This window comes from Lissotriton vulgaris, chromosome 8, assembly GCF_964263255.1.
Source record: "Lissotriton vulgaris chromosome 8, aLisVul1.2, whole genome shotgun sequence".
Classification (NCBI taxonomy): Eukaryota; Metazoa; Chordata; class Amphibia; order Caudata; family Salamandridae; genus Lissotriton; species Lissotriton vulgaris.
In genome coordinates, this window is record NC_141696.1 from 1,322,898,774 (window position 1) to 1,322,918,373 (window position 19,600).

General features: G+C 44.8%; 1 protein-coding gene and 1 pseudogene across 1 annotated transcript in view; one reads left to right on the top strand and one right to left on the bottom strand.

Moving 5' to 3' along the window:
* The window catches only part of PDGFD (platelet derived growth factor D), a 1,094,719-nt gene that overhangs the window by 141,335 nt on the left and 933,784 nt on the right, over positions 1 to 19,600 (top strand). The window lies entirely within an intron of this gene.
* LOC147698673 (calcium-activated potassium channel subunit beta-3 pseudogene) lies at positions 13,674 to 14,204 on the bottom strand (annotated as a pseudogene).

The following is a 19,600-nucleotide window of genomic DNA, read 5'->3' on the forward strand; positions in this document are numbered from 1 at the left end:
CACTAATGTAATAGATGTCCACAGTCTCTCCAAGTCCTCTGACTTAGGTTTTTGGGCACTGGAGTTCTGAGTTGTGCTTGGTCTCTTCCGCTTGAAACTTGGTCAGTTGGTGTAGAGGGAAGAAGGAAGAAGAAAAAAAAAATAGGTTACCGTTACGTCACAGTCCTTTTTGTAAGTGCCACCGTCACCAAACAAGTGGTAAAAAATGGGTAGTGAGGGGAAGGACATGAGGTAGAGGGGAACTGTTGTGGTGTAAGCGCACACAAAAAGAAATATAGTGGTAGCCCAGGCATGTGGTTCAATTCCCCATACCTCCCCATCACCCCCACCAGAAGGATCCCCCTATCGGTACTCGGAGTCCAGGACCGTGGTAAAGGGACCCGGGCGCCTTCTCTCCTTCCTGAGCCGCTGGGCTGTGTCGCAATATAAGTGGCTCTTTCCTGGGTCTTCTCTTCCTCTCCGGTGTTCTCCTCTCCATCTTCTGGCTCGGCTCTCTCTCTCTCTCTCCCTCGGCTCCTTGCTCGCTTCCTCTGGGTCAGCAGCAGCCCCCCACGACTTTGTCGCAGCATCTTTTCTTCCTTCGGGCGATGACGTCAGGCGGTCTTCCAGGTTCCTCGTTGCCAAAGCTAGACTGCGTACTTCAACCGGTCTACGCGGTGAAACAGCACCTTCCGTAATGTGGATTCCGTGTGTCTCCTCCTCCTCACACTTAGATAAGGAACTACAACCATTTTGGAATGTAAAAAATGAACTTTTGTTTCTGAGGACAAGGATTTTAGGGCGGGGAAAGTAGTTCTATGTTTTAGAGTTAGAGAGCAAATCATCAAACTTGCTCAAGAAGAACCCTTAGGGAGATGTTTGACTTAAAATTTTTAGATCTGAATATTGGTTACCTTACATGGACTCTCCCATAGAAGAAAATGTGAGCATGAGTAACAAGTCCATGCAGGTGTGCAAAGCCCCCCTGGCACCTGTTAGCATACTACTAAGACCCTTCGGAGAAATTGGGTTTGGATATTGTTGGCCCTATTAACTCTTTGGGATTACAGAACAGGTTTATTTTAGTCCTCAGAGACTATTACTCACATTGGATTTCCATCCGGTTTATTTCTGGTATTAACACTAAAGTCATGATTGAATTCCTTTCTGACATCTCAGCCACTGAAGGCATTCCGGCAACACTTGTAATGGACAACAGGGTACAGTTCTGCTCTGAGGAGATGGTAGATTTCATTGCAGGTTTGTCCATGCAGTACATGAAGACCCCATTATATTGCCCAAAGGTCAATGGGCTGTTAGAAAGAGCTAATGGAATGCTAAGTCCATTTGTTGACTTTATTGGCAGGGTAAACGCATTGTGCAGACTGTCAAAGATATGTGTTGGGCATACCATACCACCCCCAGTGTGGTCACAGGATTTTCACTTTCTGAGTTACTCACGGGGGAGGAAGCCGATTACAAAAAATGTCCCCTCAATGGTTATTTACAGAAAGAGAGATAAGTCAGGTTCTGGAAAAAAGACCTGAGAACACTATATGCGATCAAGGTCAGTACAAATGATGGTATGACGAGAAAAGGGAAGTCAAACAACAGAAATGGAATGTGGACCAATTAGTTCTGTTTGAAAAACCTTGTATCAGCCAAAAGAAACGGGACATATTTTTTGAACCTGCCCAAATAAAAGCATTCATAAGAAATGTTGCTATTCTAGAGGATAGATGCATGTAGAGCATGGATAGGGTTGGTCCGTGCCCCATTGGAAGGATACCCGGTGGAGGCTACAACATCTAATATAGATGTTAATGAACTAGATAAAGATCCTACTTCACCTGATTACTGTGAAGAGACAAAAGTAGGGGTAAATCTCCCACGTGGCATAGAAACTATGTGATAGATTAGTAGTCTTTATTTTTTCCTGTAATTGTTTCTCATTTATGTTTTCTTATAAGTAGCATTTTAATGCCATTGTTTTTACTTTGCTGCACTTACACATTAACCCCTTCCGTGCTCATGACGGCCTCCAGCCGTCATGATTCACGGTGGGCATGTGTGCACGACGGCTGGGGGCCGTCCGAGTCAGGATAGCGATTGGAATGTCCAACACTGAGGCGGAATTCGTGCCGCAGCCAAGGTGTTAATTCTTGTGTTAGAAAAGGAGATGTGTTTTTATTTCTTATTGGTATTTACATTTTTCCTTAAGACCTTCCCTTGAAATCTCTCATCCTCCTTTTCAACCCTCTTCCCTATTCCCCCATAGTAGATTCCAAAGTCCAAAGTACTTTATTCGGCGACTTTGTCACCATAAAAGTCAACATATACAATACAATACATTTCCAACAGATATAAATATTTAAAATACAATTAAAAAAAAACAATTTACAACTCCAACACCGATCTGATACTTATTGAACCCCGTCAGTATATTAACCTCACGACTGGAGTTTCAGAAGGCGGGATCGTATCATCCATACACTTCCCAAGAACTTTGCTACCCCACAAATCATAAAGGGAGATGAGCAGTCAGTAGAGAGGACTTGAAGGGCTGATCTGTGACACCTCAGGCCCAATTCCCTGCACACAGGTTTTAGCCAAGATTTGCGCGCCCCTTTATATGCAGGGCAGCCAAAAAATACATGGGCCACTGACTCAGTTGGTGCAGCACATCCAGGGCATGAACGCGGGGGGGTGCCAGAATTAGACCATCTTGACGTAAAGTCGTGCACCGGAAGTGTCCCATAACGCAATTTTATATATAGAGCGCGGTCAAGGGGTTTGGTTATCAAGTCCAAGAAGGGCTCTAATTTCCTCGTGCATTTAAATGACAAAAATAGGTCCGTAAGAGTGCCTCCTTCTAGGTCCCTCCACATGTTACTCACGACCCAGTCCCAGTATAGCTTTTTGATCACCTCCTTTGATGGCGGCGATTGTGACTCCCAAGCGTCTCTTAGGCCTAACTTGAGCACTAAGTCCTTCAATTTATACAACCATCCAATTTTTTCCCCGGTGTCCAATAGGAGGAGGTCATCCAGCCCCTCGGCATATTTAGCAAGTTCTTCCGTTCTTCGTAGGCGAGTCCAGTAGAGCAACGGGCGTAGTTTTACCAGGTCACTTAATGCTCTTTTGCCCAGATCTAGTCTCAAGGGAACTAATGGGGTGGAGGCAGGAAGAGCCACCAACTTTCTTAAGAATTTGTTTTCCGCAGTTGTTAAATCGGATACATTTTCGAACCCCCATAGTTCCGCGCCGTATAATGCAGCTGGGAGGATCTGGCCCTCATAAATGGCCATCGCCGGGGAGATAGGTTTACTGCTGGATTCACGGAATTCCCTCAGGACCATCCCCGAAACCCTTTGATGGTTAAGTAACATTTTGGCCAAGTGATCCTTCCATGTCATACGGCTATTTATCCTGACTCCAAGGTAGTCAAAGGACTCGACCAACTCCAAGGGGGCATCGTTCAGCAAGAAGTTATTTTTAAATCTCTTAGAGGGGGAGAATGCCATCAGTTTAGTTTTAGAGGTATTGATGGTTAAGCCTCGAGCAGTACAAAAGGAGCTAAACCGATTCAGGAGTTTTTGTAAGCCCCCAGGGGATTTGGAGATTAGTAAGGTGTCATCGGCGAAGAGGAGAGTGGGGATTCTTTCCCCCGCCAGGGATGGAGCATCCGACTCCTCCCCCTTCAGATGGTCCACCACTCCATTCACAAATAGGGAGAAAAGAGTCGGAGCCATAACACAGCCCTGGCGTACTCCTCTTTGCACAGGGATTTTCTCTGTCAAATTCCCCTGGGTTCCCCATCTAACCCTTGCATAGTTCCCCTCATGGAGCCTTATGACAAGGGTCAGGAGACCACTTGGGAATCCCATTTCGCCTAAAATCTCCCATAATTTTGCACGGGGGACCAGGTCAAATGCAGTTTTGAGATCTATAAAGGCCATATATAGACTGCCTTTCTTGATGGTGACTTCCTTCCAGTAGATAACAAAAAAGCGAAAGACCTGATCCATCGTGCCTATCTTCTTTCTAAAACCCGCCTGCAGGTGCGAGAGAATACTATCCCCCTCTATCCAATCTCCTACTCTTGAAATGATGACCCTGCCGACTACTTTCTGAATTATATCAATCAGACTGATGGGCCTGTAATTCGCAGGGTCCTCTCTTTCCCCCTTCTTGTACACAGTGACGACCTCCGCCCCCTTCCAGGATTCAGGAACCTGGTGACCCCTGGAGATCAGATTCATAATTGTGGCAATTAATTTAGCCCAAACCTGCGGCTCAGCTATCAACAAATCTCCGGGGATCCCATCTTGTCCTGCTGCCTTCCTCGGGATTAGATGTCTAATCGCCGTCTCTACTTCTATAGACGTAAAGGGAGGCTCGTCCGCCCCTACGAGATCACCATCCCACCGACTAACTACCTCACAGCTAGGCTTTTCCGCATTTCCACCATACAGTAGTGAGAAATGGTCAAACCACTGCTGGCTGGTTATATGGACAGCCAAGGGTTGCGTTTTCCTACGTCTAGAACCATTGATCAGATCCCAAAAGAGATTCGGGTTCCTACTTTTAACGGCATTGGATAAGTCCAGCCAATGCTGTTCCTCCCACTCACTTTTGGCCTTTGATTGAACTTTGAGGTAATCCTTCCTGGCCGCTCTAACCATCGAAGGATCCCCCAAGGTTAGGGCTTTTGTTAGCTGATTCCTTTTTCCCTTACACAATGGCGTATACCATGGTTTACTAGTAGCGGGGGGGTTTAAGGCCACCCTATTTCTTTTCCCTTTTGAGGTAAAATAATTACCAACATGATCGATTGTATCCTTATATACTGAGTCAAGAGGGGGGTATAGTACCCTACTGGTCTTATGTACATCCAACCCGTCTTCCAGCTTGGAGGTCAAGCCCTCCACCAACTGCTTTATCGCACCAAGATCTTCCTCCTTAAGTTTGGCCTTGCCCCATTTTAATCTTCGGTTGTTACTATAGGGGATAATCTCTTTAGATAATTTTAAAGGGCCGTTCGGCCTCTTAGCTTTAAGAGTGCCCCAATAGAACTTACAGCACAAGGGGTTATGGTCACTATCCTGGGTTGGGAGGACTTCCATATCTATAAGCTCCGGCCAAAAACTAATATCCATTAAGATGTAATCAATACGAGATGGCCCAGTGAGCCTATTAAAGGTCAGTGCCCCAACCTGATCGGATGTAGTCCTACCATTGAGGGCTCTGAGCTTATGGACCCTAGTCAATGTATTAAGTTGGATTGCCCTAGCCGACCACTTCCTGATGGGAGGCAGAGATAAACTTGGGATGGACCATTTTGAATCCTCCTCCTCGATACCCAAGGGGTCATCCCCGAGGAGGGGTTCAAACGTGCAGTTGAAATCCCCCCCCACGATAATTTTTGCTGCAGCAGGGCAATTATCTAGGGCGGAGTCCAGAGCTGCTACTGTCAAAGAAGCCGAATCCCCAGGTGTCCCTCTCGCATAAACATTAAAAATGTCAAGCCTGCTACCTACTGACTTCCCCTTAAGGGAGAGGTGGAGTATGTCCTTACACTCAAGGTTATGGGGGGTGGCCTCCAAATTTAATTCCACTTTGATCCACGCCATAAGACCACCCGCAGGTCTACCCTTCCCCTTACTTGTCGCTGGCAGGAAATAAGTAGTGTACCCTGATTTATGTAGGGGTAGTAGACACCAAGTCTCCTGAAAAAGGCAGACATCAAACCTCTCAATAAACGCGTGCCATTCAGGGATATCTAGCTTCCTTTTTAGGCCTGCAATGTTCCATGAAAGGAGATTTATTACCTGCCGACCATTGGGTACCAAGGTTAACTCCCCCCCATTACTACCTATCCTATCCGCCCTGTTCTTGAGACACTCCCCCTCCTGAGCCCGGAGAGTAGGTATTATAGGGTGACCAACCACACTAGACATTGGCTCATCAGAAGGAGAAGCCTCTATAACGTCACATGTGCTAACCGTTTGTACTAGTAGTGAACAGTCGTCTACTATATCTGTACTACCAAGGGCTCTTGTCGGAGCCTCCCCACCCAGAGGTTCACAGGCCTCCCCCCCTGAAGCTGAACATCAATCACAATCCTCCAGCCTAGAAAGCTGGGAAAACCGATTGTAAGTGTCCAGTGGAGTAAAAGGCCTCAGATGGTTCATCCTATTACCATGGTTTGTCGTATGCCTGTAAGGGACAGTAGACCAGGCAGAAAACTCATTTGGTGGTAGGGGAAAATATTGCCCAAAATGATTATAATTGTTGTTATGGGGCAGTATAAGTGGTAAGGGTGGAGGCCTAAGGGGATAAGACTTGTATGGGTATTTAAAGGGAGCATCCTCTTGCCTGGGGTAAAAATATGTAAGAGCCCGAGGGATTATACAAGTTCCCCCATTTCCTGATGACCAGTTTATTATATAGTCGACTGCCCGAGGGTCTCTAAAGTTGATCACAACTAGATCCCCCTCCAGATCTTTTGTTCTGGAGCCCAACCAGTTAATGCGCCTGACGTGGGCTATATCTCCATCTATATTTGGCGCTATCGGTCTATACGTTCTTAACCAGTGAATGATTTTATTCTTCAGGTCAACATATCCCTCTTTTTTGTTAGCAGTTAACTGGGGAACCCCTGTTAGTACCACCACAAAGGGCACCGCTTCAGGGGGAATCTCCACTGGCGGCACCTTTTTACATGTTACTCTATTTTTACTATATTCCCCTTGATCATCTTGACTGATGCTTGCCGGGACCTTAGGGTTTGATGTGTTTAGAGCACCACCTGATTCAACAGCAGGTAACCTGTCATTTTTAGGAGGATTTGGATTTACAGGGGGAGGGTCGGCTATACCCTTGGGTCGGGATTGTTCCTTAGACAGCTGGGCTACCACATGTGGGGTCTTTTGGGCATTCGTGGGGGGGGGCTTTATTGCAGGTGTAGGTTGCGCCACCCCACTCCCTTGGGTTTTTGTCAGAGTAGCTAAACTAGTCATAGCAGCTTCCAATATGGTGAGTCTTATTTCCACCTTTTTTATCGACTCATTGATAGGTACAAGGAGAGATCTTAACATGAACTCCAAGTTCCCCATCAATGTTGGGGAGGATGTAATATCCCTATCAATATTACTGGTACTATTTTCTGGAGGCCCAACCTCTGTGGCTGCTTCAGGTAAGCTACAAATCAATATTGGATCTACTAATGGTGTCGGGTCCTGAACATCTGCTAAGGTAATATCATTTAGAGGGGGGATTTGATCCTTATTCCCAAAATCTAAATGCGAGATTTTAGCTTTGCCTAGGGCCTGCCTACATTTCCTTCTTTTTTTACTTGGTGGTGGACGGTGAATCTGTACCGCAGGTGGCGGCTTGGGTTTCTGTTGCCTAGGTTTAAAGGTTGTCTTGGTGCGACTAGGGCCGGGGGTAAGGGTAACAATTGTAATATTATCCTCAGCTATAGACGGTGTGGATACAAAGTCACGGAATAATAAGGGGACGTCCTCTAAACTAGTATTAGCCACATTCAAGTGTATAGGACCTACTTCCTGATTTGTGGCTAGCGAGGAGCTATCCAAGAGAGGTTTGAGCTTCATACTCTCGACAGAACGACGACGCTCTGCCCTACGTTTAGCTAGTGTGGAGTCCTCGTCCCCCTCGCTCTTTTTTTGGAAGTAGTTCTCCAGGGACCCATTACGCAGACTGACCTTTCTCCCTGGGGTGTCCTCCTCGGTAGCCATGACCCAATATAGTAAAATCGGGGTCTACGTACAGCAGTTGTTAGGGGGATGGCCCTGCCCGGCCTCCTCAGGCCTACGAGGGCCTCAGAGGGCCCGCCCTTTGCCCGGGCTTCGCCCCGGGCGCTCCCGCGCGCTCCCGCGCAGCAGGGCTCAACAGTTATTATAGACCGCTTCCTCCAATTAAGTGAGGGGGCGTGGCGCTGAGGGAGAGCAGCCCAGGTGACACGGGCTCGGGGTTTCCCTTTGGCTCCTGGGAGATGGAGTCCAGACCCCGACGCTCGCAGCCCTCGGTCCCGCTCCGCAGTGATGTGATCTTCTGCCCCTGGTCCTAGGGCGACGCGGGACCCGCGAAGCGGGTTCCGCTAGCAGCAACACAGTGAAGATCCAGGTGAGTGTTAGGGAGCACAGCAGTCCGCCCCTGGTCCTGGTCACAAGCAAAAACGAGTCCCGCCTACACGAGCCTCACGGGGCACTTTATCCCGCCAGCGGCAGGGGGCGGGACGCTGAGGGAGAGCAGCCCAGGTGACACGGGCTCGGGGTTTCCCTTTGGCTCCTGGGAGATGGAGTCCAGACCCCGACGCTCGCAGCCCTCGGTCCCGCTCCGCAGTGATGTGATCTTCTGCCCCTGGTCCTAGGGCGACGCGGGACCCGCGAAGCGGGTTCCGCTAGCAGCAACACAGTGAAGATCCAGGTGAGTGTTAGGGAGCACAGCAGTCCGCCCCTGGTCCTGGTCACAAGCAAAAACGAGTCCCGCCTACACGAGCCTCACGGGGCACTTTATCCCGCCAGCGGCAGGGGGCGGGACGCTGAGGGAGAGCAGCCCAGGTGACACGGGCTCGGGGTTTCCCTTTGGCTCCTGGGAGATGGAGTCCAGACCCCGACGCTCGCAGCCCTCGGTCCCGCTCCGCAGTGATGTGATCTTCTGCCCCTGGTCCTAGGGCGACGCGGGACCCGCGAAGCGGGTTCCGCTAGCAGCAACACAGTGAAAATCCAGGTGAGTGTTAGGGAGCACAGCAGTCCGCCCCTGGTCCTGGTCACAAGCAAAAACGAGTCCCGCCTACACGAGCCTCACGGGGCACTTTATCCCGCCAGCGGCAGGGGGCGGGACGCTGAGGGAGAGCAGCCCAGGTGACACGGGCTCGGGGTTTCCCTTTGGCTCCTGGGAGATGGAGTCCAGACCCCGACGCTCGCAGCCCTCGGTCCCGCTCCGCAGTGATGTGATCTTCTGCCCCTGGTCCTAGGGCGACGCGGGACCCGCGAAGCGGGTTCCGCTAGCAGCAACACAGTGAAGATCCAGGTGAGTGTTAGGGAGCACAGCAGTCCGCCCCTGGTCCCATTTTTCCTCCCGTTTTAACCGCAAGCAGGTTCTCTGTTCTGTCTGCACAGCTACTCTCCCACCACACTCTACATGCTCCTAGTAGATTCTAATTGTAATGTTGGACAGAGAGCTTATGTTTTAGAATGTTGGTAAGAAGTGTAGCTCTCATTTACATCAGGATCATTTTAGAGGCAACCTGGAGATGTTCTGCATGACAATAAACTCCACTTCACATAAGTCACCTGTATGGCGTCTTTACTTTTAATATATTCCTATCCAGAAACTCCTTGTCACTGCTATTGAGAGCAACTTTGTTCCCCTGTATTATTCCACTATAATGGTGTAGTATTATGTGTGATTTCAAGTTAGCATTTTCTGTATTGCAACAAAATGAAATTGTTCAGGTAAATCAAGTAATTTGTCATGTGTTCACCCCAACTAGACTCTGTAAATTGGCTGCTTACTATTTTTAAAAGGTAGTTTTGCATTTGGCTTCCTGCTAGTTTCTGATGACTGAATACAATCTTAGTGTATCCATAAACGGATTTCTCATTGGTGATACAAATGTGTGTATTGCCGGATATTATAACAACGAGTCAGAATATGGAAGGGCCACAGGCCATGATAAGCGTTTGGACTCCCTCTATTTACCCTCAGTACACTTCCACGTTCTCTTAATACAGGCCCATGATCCCTCATTGATAAAAGAGGCTCTTGCACCTTGGACATTCAAAGCAAGTTTCAGGGCGCAGCTCTGCCCTGCTGCTACTGCGGCTTATGTGGCATGGCAAAAGTAAACATTCATGCATATTAAATATGTATTTCATCTATTTAGGATTACAGTGATTAATAGCAGTAAATTTAGAACTGAAGTCGCTCACAGTTCAATGACATTTTAAAGTAGTGAGCTTACTAGCAAGCGTAAAAGTACAGTGCAATATTTAGCACAGTTAATCCAGAGGACTGGTCTATTTATCTTTTGTGAGGCATACAAAAAATAATTTTAGAAGAGTTTCTTGTGATGCTATGATTCTACTAAATCGAAAAAGCTTTTAAGATTCTTTATGCAACAACCCACGTCTGCGTGTATTTAAGTAGAATAGAAAAATGTTTGAATAGAGAAAATAATTTAACTAATTGAGTTTAACTTCTAGTACTAATCGCAAAATCACAATTCAGACTCTGCAATATCCCCAAGGAAAGAAAGAAATAATATTTACAATTTGTCTGCAAATGTAATTTTTCTTGGAATTGTGTATCATTTGGTGATGGATCTAATTATGATGAGATTGTGTAAGCTTCTTAAAAATGTCTAAAGAGTGATGCCAGTTTTATGAGATAAGAGAGAAGACAAATTGCATAACATAGAGCAGCTTTCAAGTATTTCAGCCAAATGTACGATTCTTAATTCAGCCGGTTTCCAAATGGGCAGCTGTGCTAGAAAGCTCACGCTACATTCATTTGCACCAATGCAGAAGAAATATTGCATTCACATTTCCGGACACCAGTAATTACACAGAAAACCTGTGAACTGACTTTTCCCAAACTGTGGCGGCCTCATTTACAACATTTTGGTGAAGTGCAGCGCCGCGAGACTTCTTGCTGCTTTGCCCTGTGTCAAAGGGAAAGGGCAATAGTGCACCATCTTAATGAAACATGGCACATTCCTTTCTGCCAGCGGACAAATAGGTGCCTAGCGCCAACGCAGACAAACTTGCACCATGGTGCACAACTGTCTGCGTTGTTGGCACAAATGTTTTTGTGCAGGAAGAGATGCCTTCCTGCACAAAAGCAATCAGTGGAGGAGTTTTCCCGTTTCTATGTGTGCTGTTTCTGCAGGAATACATAGAAAGAGGAAAAACAATGATTTGCAGAGCGATTAGGTCTTGCCTTTGGGACCTTATAAGTGCTTAGGCAGAGCTATTGGCTTTGGCAATGTTTTTAAGCTATGTTACCAAAGCTGACAGATATACAATAAGTAGAAAAGAGAGCATTTGAGGTACCCAACGATTGAAAATCTGAAGTCCATGATTATTCAAGGAGAATGGAGAATACCGTGGAATAAAAATACTCCATAGGTGGTATTTGTACGAGAACACAGACATGTTGGAAAGCACATTATCTCACTGTAAACATAGAACAAGCCGTGCTGTGTGCCAGCCAGAGGTGAGGAGAGGAGAGGGTGGAAAGAAAAAGTGGTGCAGTTAAAGAAAACATATGGCTCATACTTAAAGGATCCATGTAGATGGGGCATTTGGCAGGACGGGAATAAAAGAGCCACACAGTGGGACACATGTAGACTATTCACCAACAAAAACTACGGAAATAGTAAAGGTAGACCGAGCAAACAATAAAAAGTGGTGGGCGTGTGGTGGGTGTGTTCAAAATTCACAGATGGAATATTGATGGAATATTGCATGCTGTTTCTAGGCGCAAGCTAATAAAAATGGGCTGCTTCTTCTCAATCCTCCTCCCCTAATGCACAAACACGCTGTCTTGCACAATGAAAATGTTTGCACCATGATGCAGAGCTTAGTATATGGTATCTAACACAGGATTTGTAATGAAGCATACCCTTTCAGTGCAGTGGCTATCTTAGCAGTTCTGACCGTGTATCAAAAACTATGGGTGTTTGCACTCCGACCCCACTTAATGGAACTCTGCTTTTTTTTTTCTTGGTCTTAACCTGAGAAAATCTACTATGTGTATATATGTATATAGAGATAACTCTAATCACTAGTATATGCAGTAGACCTTTGTACTCTCTACCATTTCTAAGTGACTCTTAGAGTATATCCATTCGTATCCCTTCCCTACGTATATAGAGATAACTCTAATCACAAGTATATGCAGTAGACCTTCGTCCCCTCTACCATTCCTATGTGACGCTTAGAGTATATCCATTTGTATCCCTTCCCTATGTATTTAGAGAACTCTAATCACTAGTATATGCAGTAGACCTTTGTACTTTCTACCATTCCTATGTGACTCTTAGAGTATATCCATTTGTATCTCTCTCCTTGAGTGACTTTACCATTTGTACATTTGCAATTTTCTTTCTGTTTGTATTTCTTCCTTGTGCGACTTTACATCCTATACATTTGCAATTTTTTCTGTTTGTATCTTTTATGTAACGCATGTAATCCTAAATCCTTATGTTTTGCAACAGGTTCTTATGTATAGCGCTCTGACACCTTCAGGTAATGTTCACGCTATATAAAATTACATTAAATAAAAATAAAAAAATAAAATCAATTAAAAAAGTGGCACAAGCAGCACAAAACGCTGAGAAAAGGGTACTTTTCAAGTATAAAAGAGCTTTTGCACGGAAAGTAAATACCTGTGCAAGAGTTTGCCCTTCTCGCTGTCGTTTTGAATGATTTTACCCTGGTGCAAACTCTTCCAAAATGCAAACCTGTGTTTCTATTAAGCATCCTTTGCTGTGAAATTACAGCAAACACATGGGCAAATTATCAAGAGACCTAACGCCGCTTTTCTGGCACATAGCGCCGGAAAAGTGGCGATTTTTTTTAACTCACTTTTAACAATGTCTCGCAAACAAGCTGTAGCATGAGTTTCCTTGAGGTAGCTCCATTTTTTTTGTACTTCGCATGTCAGCGATATATATCGCTAATGACATGCAAAGTAGGGGTTCCTCACCGAATCCACATAGAATCCATTGCCAAAAGCAACATCGTCCTATTAACAACGTGGGTCAAGCGATTATCGCTGTGATCTAATGTCAGGTAAAATCCTGACTTAGCTATATTTTTATTGGGAGGTGGATTGACAGAATAAGTCCACACTTCCATATTCACAAGCTTTGCATTAGGGTGTGAAATCATCGCCGGATTTCACATGCTAATGATGATTATCGCCCTGTATCGCTGGAATTGACATCGCCTGTGAGCTAAGTGTTGTAAATATGCCGCTAGCACAGCGATGTAAACCAATGATACACGGCGGTTATCAAAAACGCGCTAAGCGCGTTTAGCGTTAAAATCGCTTGTGCTTGTTAATATGCCCCCCAGGTTTTTTGCATTGTTATTAAGGCAGGAATTACAAGTGTGCCACTCACTTCTCTAGGGCGTTGGTAGGTGCGGGTCCTATGCATTTGTCCTCATTGCCAATGCTAATTGTCTCTGAGGGAAGTTAGAGAGAGGATAGAAAGGACAGTCTAGATTGAAAATGGGGTGAGTTTAAAGAGGCAATGAGAGTATAGGGAGATACAAAGATAGGGAAGAGTGAAGCCAGAGACCAGAGAGGAGCGCAAACCTTGGAACAAACAGTGAGAAACTTGATAGGACGCAACAGAGTGAAGTGGGCAGCCAGATAAAGAAGAAAGAGGTGATGAGAGAGGAAGGTGCCCAGATGAAAAAGGAGAGCGAGAAATGAGGGAGGGAAACAAAGCAGAAACAGGGAGAATATTGGGAAGAGAGAAGATGATAGATGAGGGTGCATGATGAAGAGAGACTGACAAAATACCGAAAGGTCTGGAGTAGTGTTAACAGGAAAAATAATGTCTGGCACCAATAGTGCATTGGCTAGCACCAGTAGTGGTAATGGTCATCATTCCCTTTAAACATTTTGGACACCAGTGTGTAATTTTTCTTTTATGTCAGATTAAACATGGTTGTCAATATTTTTATGTCTAGGGTGATGTTAAGCAAATCATTCTTGTTACACTGGCACTTGGGAATGTACAAACATTTTGGGTTTTTCTGAGCAGCTTCTACATTATAATGTAAAATATCTTTCTGACCAGAATTGGAGATGTTGATGAGTATCTGAAGGCACAGATATTTGGACTGCCCGTGACAGTGTACCCTACAGGTAAATGAGCAGCTAACACATTTGTCCATAATATCAGTTTGGAGAGTGGTGCAATTATATTCTTCCATCTGGGGACTAAGCATGTAAGGTTGTAGTATTGCGATTCCAAGCAGCAAAAACATGAGAACAGATAGATCCATCATTGTAAATCGAAGCTGTATTCTGTCTTCCCCAGAGTATGATACCTGCTTCTTGGTTTTATCAGCTCCCTTAACTCATATTTTTTCTTAAGCCTTAAAAGGCTCAGTAGCAAAGGCTTTCCGTATCTGTCATCTCCGACTACCAAGAAGTGTGATCTGAATGAGCATGCTGAAGGACTAACTAGGCCTATAGGTTCAAGAGCATGTCTCCCTTGACCTGAACCCTCTGACTACGTTACACACCATCACTCACATCCATCAGATCATTACCTTGGTGGAGGAGAGGAGAAAAGGCTCCTTTGCGCAACCGGACTCTAGTCAAGCCACGTGTTGCTGGATCAGCAGAAAGTCGTGTAAAGACAGGGACGTGTTGGTGTAATGAGGTCTCTACCAACTACAAATAGATAATCTCCTGAATAGGTATTGGTTCATAGTAATAGTAAATGGTAACTTCTAAAAACAAGCAGAAAAATGGAACAGAATTCCATATAAGCTTGTTTGAAAGTCAACATGAACTATGGCGGCAGGGGGGCGGGAGTAGAGACAACATAGGCAATGGGAGGGGGTGGGAAGAAAGACAACATGGACAACAGGAGGGGATGGGAATAAATACAACATGGACAACAGGAGGGGGCAGGAGTAAAGATAACATGGACAACGAGAGGAGGGCAAAAAAGGCAACACAAACTACGGTGGGAACAAAGTGAACATGGACAGCGAGAGGGGGTGGGAGCAAAGTAAACACAGACCGATAGCAGCAGAGCTCGGAACTAAATGGAATGTTTCAAAACAAGACGAAGCAAAAGAAAAATTAGTGAGCGTACCAAAACTCATGGCCCATATCAAAAGGATCTATATAGCAGGGGCAGTCTGCAGGGCAGGAACAAAACAGCCACAAGGCTGGACAAATGTACTCTATTCACAAAGGTAAAATATGGAATTAATAGAGGCAGACCATTCAACCAATGAAAAACGGTGGGCGTGTGTTCAAACTCCACATCGATTCCAGCATGCCTCGCAGAGCAGCGCATGCGTGCTGGGATGTACGTAAGTACAACACGATCATTTTGATCGCAGTACTTTACAACGCGGTTTTCACAACGCAAGTCGTTACAACGACTTGCGTTGGAGGGCGCTGGATTGAGGATTAATTTAATTTTCTATTCCAACTCCAGCCCACGTAACAGTAGGGAAGGTGTTGGAATAGAAAATCAAACTATTCCTTAATCAAGAGCGCCATCCAGCGCAAGTCGTAGTAATGACTTGCGTTGTAATGGCTGCGTCGTAAAGATCGCGCGGTGTAAACACCGTGTTGTAAAGGATGTTTCCCACGTGCTGCCTCTAGGCTTGAATTTACTAGGAGAAATCTAGGTATTGCTCCTGGTTATGCCTCCCCTGGGGAGGCGCACAGTTTTTATGCATTCCCAGGTTTACAGATCCTTGTCAATCTGGGGATTTGTCAAAACCCATGGGTGCTGCGTGGGAAAACCTGTTGCATTGCTCATGGAATACCTCCTTGACGTAGAGTAAGGCCATGCAAAGCCATACAGGGTGGCTTTACATCACGTCATAGAAATGATTGAGAGGCCTGACACTCCGGCGGTGCAGGCCTCTTGTAAATGAGTCCCAGATTTTTTATAATGATTCTCAAGTCCAGATAATAGTCCAAATAAGTCTGCACTTGTGTAAATGTATTCAGACTCCTTAAGTTGTAATGCTTCCCTTTACTTTGAATAATTGTCTTTCTTGTATAACATGAGTACTGGATATGAAATCCTGTTATATACTAATTTTAGGTCATAAGAGTAAGCACAAAAAGCATCTTTTTACTGCTCGGTTATCTCTTTGAAACAGCCAGTCTTCCCCATTTTGCTTGGTGTTCGAGAAGGGCAGAAAATGGTTCACGACTCAAAATCTTCCCCAGTAATCTGTGTCTCAATAACTGAACTTAGTACTCCTCAGGGTTGAGTGAGTAGCTTGTGTTATTTTGGTGGATATGATCGAAGCAAGGATTTCAGTTCTTTTTTTGTTTTATTGTTGTATTTATTTTGGAGTTTTATAGGGCTCAAAGTACACCTGATGGGTGTCAGAGCACTTTACACAAGACCATGTACAACGCAAATCAGTTAGGTGTGTTACATTTCCAGTGGCAGTTGATAGTTAGGCAGTTTGAGTAAGAATTCACACGCAGGCTAAACATTGTAAGATGCAGGCATCCAGACATGTAGCCTGTGCCTTCACTAGGTGGAAAGGTGTTTCCCTGGGACTACCACCATTTTTCCTTGCTTCACCAATTTTACTGGCCATAATGCAGCCCAGTTAGTAGTCCAATAACAATGTTTCCCTCATCTCTAACGTTCCAGGCCCCCTTTTTCATGAGTCGTTCATTATTTAGATTGGCAATCAATGTATTTAAAAGGTTGAATTAGCGGGGTAATAATGAAAGCTGTGAGTGGTGGCCAGCCATTTCTACATCCAAAATGGCTGCTGCTATTCAGGTTCTCAGTGGCTTGTGGGTTGTGGCTCAAATGGTGTTGATTTCCTATTATCAAGAGGATGGCCTGTAGAGCATTCATTATGTGGAAAGAGGGCCACATAGTGGAGCTCAGTATTTATTATTTTATAAAGCACAAACTTGACCAAACTTGGTTTCAGATTAGTCTATACTCGGTGTTCACTGCACAACTCAGACGTTGACTCTCTAATTACATTGTGATGCTGTACATATTTTGGAAGATGTCAATTTCTATCTGCTAGTACATTTAGATCTGTTGACTGACTTTGATTATGTAGAGACATTCCTTATCCCCCTATCAATGCAAGTAGGAGTGAGTTTTGTTGTTGTTCACTGGTTCCTGATGAGTTTATTAATGAACTGTGCGATTACTTAAAATCATTACAGTATAAAAAATACAGTTTGATTCAATAAAATACAGTAAAATGCCCCCCCCCGCTCGATCTACACTGGTCAGGACCATTGGTGCAGCTATGTGGTCTCGATACTGACAGGGGTAGTAAATTCCAGCGATCTAAAAGTGAGCCCACCTTTTTTAATAGAGGTAAAAAATTTAGTGACAAAAGGTCATCTAGACTATCCGATATAAATATTCCAAGATATCTCTTTGGATCCATATTGTATGTCCGCCTGAATTCTGGAGCTAAAGTGTCTACAGTGTAGTTAGCTAGAATAATTTCCGTTTTGTTTACAATAATTTTATAACCCCCTAGCTTTTGAAAGTCAGAGAAGATTTTTAAAATCTTCAGTTGACTTGAGAGTTTAGAGTCTATGAAAAGGGCGATATCATCCGCATATAATTTTATATTTGTCATTCCTAATACTGGGGCAGTGTCAGTCTTGATATTCCTGATGGCGATCGCCAGAGGTTCGATAAATAGTGCGAATAAAATTGGCGACAAGGGGCATCCTTGTTGCGTGCCTCTAGTGACCTGACAGGACCCAATGTTAGTATTATTGACGATAATCTGTGCCCTAAAATTCATATACAATTGTCCTAGAAATGAAATAAAAACATTCGGAAAATTAAAACTACGTAAAATTGCAAACAGGCAGTCCCAAGACACTAGATCGAAGGCTTTCTCCGTGTCTAAAAATCAAATTTGAGCCTTCACCTTATTAGTTTTAAAATAATCTAGTGCCTCCAATAAAAATGTAGTGTTGGAATGGAGATGCCTGCCTGCAATAAAACCACACTGATCATGGGCTACCAGTAATCCTACTATTTTATTTAATTGGTTTGCTAAAAGTTTTTTAAAAATTATATAATCTGTATTCAGGAAGATAATCGGTCGGTATGAATTTATATTTTCCTTGTCCTTTCCTTTTTTTAAAATACTAACCACTACCGCTGTATGAAAGGAATCCGGTGGGGGACTTCCTTGGAGTAGGTGATTAACTAATATCAAAAGTTCTTTACGTAAAGTTCCCCAAATTTAAAAAAAAAATCGATAGGGAGGCCATCCTCACCATTGGCCTTGCCATTGGGGAAGGACTCTATCACCTCATCTAATTCTAGTAGTGTGAAATCCCGTATAAGATAATTCTTACCCTCAGCATCTATTTTAGGTATTTCAAGTGGCTGTAGGAATTCCATGATAGAGTCTGGTGTAGCCCCCTCAGTCGCTTGGTATAACCTCTCATAGTGTTTAAGAAACAGCTCACCGAAGGAAGTGGTGGTCTTAGCTTGTATTTTAGTGATAGGGTCTGTTAACTGGTCTATTCTATTGCGGACCTGCTTTTCTTTAGATTGCCAGGCCAGGAGCTTTCCTGCATACTCACTCTCCTCATATATCTTTTGTGCATAAAGGTTACTATTTATCTCACCTAAATCATAATAGAAATCCTTCATCTTGCACTTCGCCTCGGAGAGTTTATGCCCAGAGATCGTAGATCTGACCCTATAGTGCTCTTGGGTTGCCTGAGAGTTCATTTTGGAGTTTGGTTTTCTCCTCCCTTCTTGCCTTCCGCTTGGGAATTTCTTTAGATTCCACGCAGAGTGGCTTTAATTGCATCCCAGATTATATTTAAAGGGGCTGTACCTCTATTCTGTGTGAAAAATTGCTCTATCTTTTCATCAATATCTGTACACCATTGTTGGTCGAGGAGGTTTAAGTTTATTAAAAAACCATCTTCTTGTAGGTCTTGCTTCTGAAGGACTGGGTTCTTTTGGACCCAGCGGTGCCAGGGCACAACACCTGAAACCTTCGTGGGTAACCTGTTCCGGCGTACAAGTCACAGAGACACGGGACACTTCCTTCGGCGTCAAAGAGTCAAGATTTATTTACTGCAGGGAACACAGAAGTCACAGGAAGTACATCGAGTGTAGTTCGGGGAGACTGCTTCAAATTGGTTCTGTGGATCGCTCCTTTTATACAGTTTTTACCCATAGGCTAACATTGAACACAAAGGTTTACAACTCAGTTCCCACATCTAGCTCCCAGAGGGGTCGCTTTGGTCGGTTTGAAACACATAAGGTCCGGAACATAACTGCGGAAACATTTGGCGGTTCCCAACTGTAAAAAACCCATCTTCCCACCATTAGCAAATTCCAATCAGCAATCAAGTAGATCGAAACAGGAACGAAGACAGGTGCAGAGGAAGACGGAGACAGTGGGGAGATCGGAAAGGGTGTAAAAGGGGAGGTGTCGGGAAACACGAGATACAGGCATCAAAGGGACGTGCCTAATGAGATGCACGGCTGAGACAATAAGTCCGTGCGGCAAGATGAGCCTCGAGCGGCGCCACCTGCCTTACAGTAGCAACCCCCTCGTCATAAAGACACTTTGAAAAGACATGTGTCTTCCGCAAATATCTTGGGAGTCCCAGGGTCGCGAAGCGGACAGCGCCCGTTCGCTGACTACTTGAGGGCAAGAGACAAAATGGATGCCGTATCTAAGATGGAACCCGTGGGTACAGATGAAAAACCCACATAACAAACGAACGGTTTAAGTCAGCACAGCGAAACTGCGCACACTTACTAAACTCGTCATTTGCGGTTCATAGATACCAGACTCGACCATATTCGTACGAGTCGGAAACACCACTTACA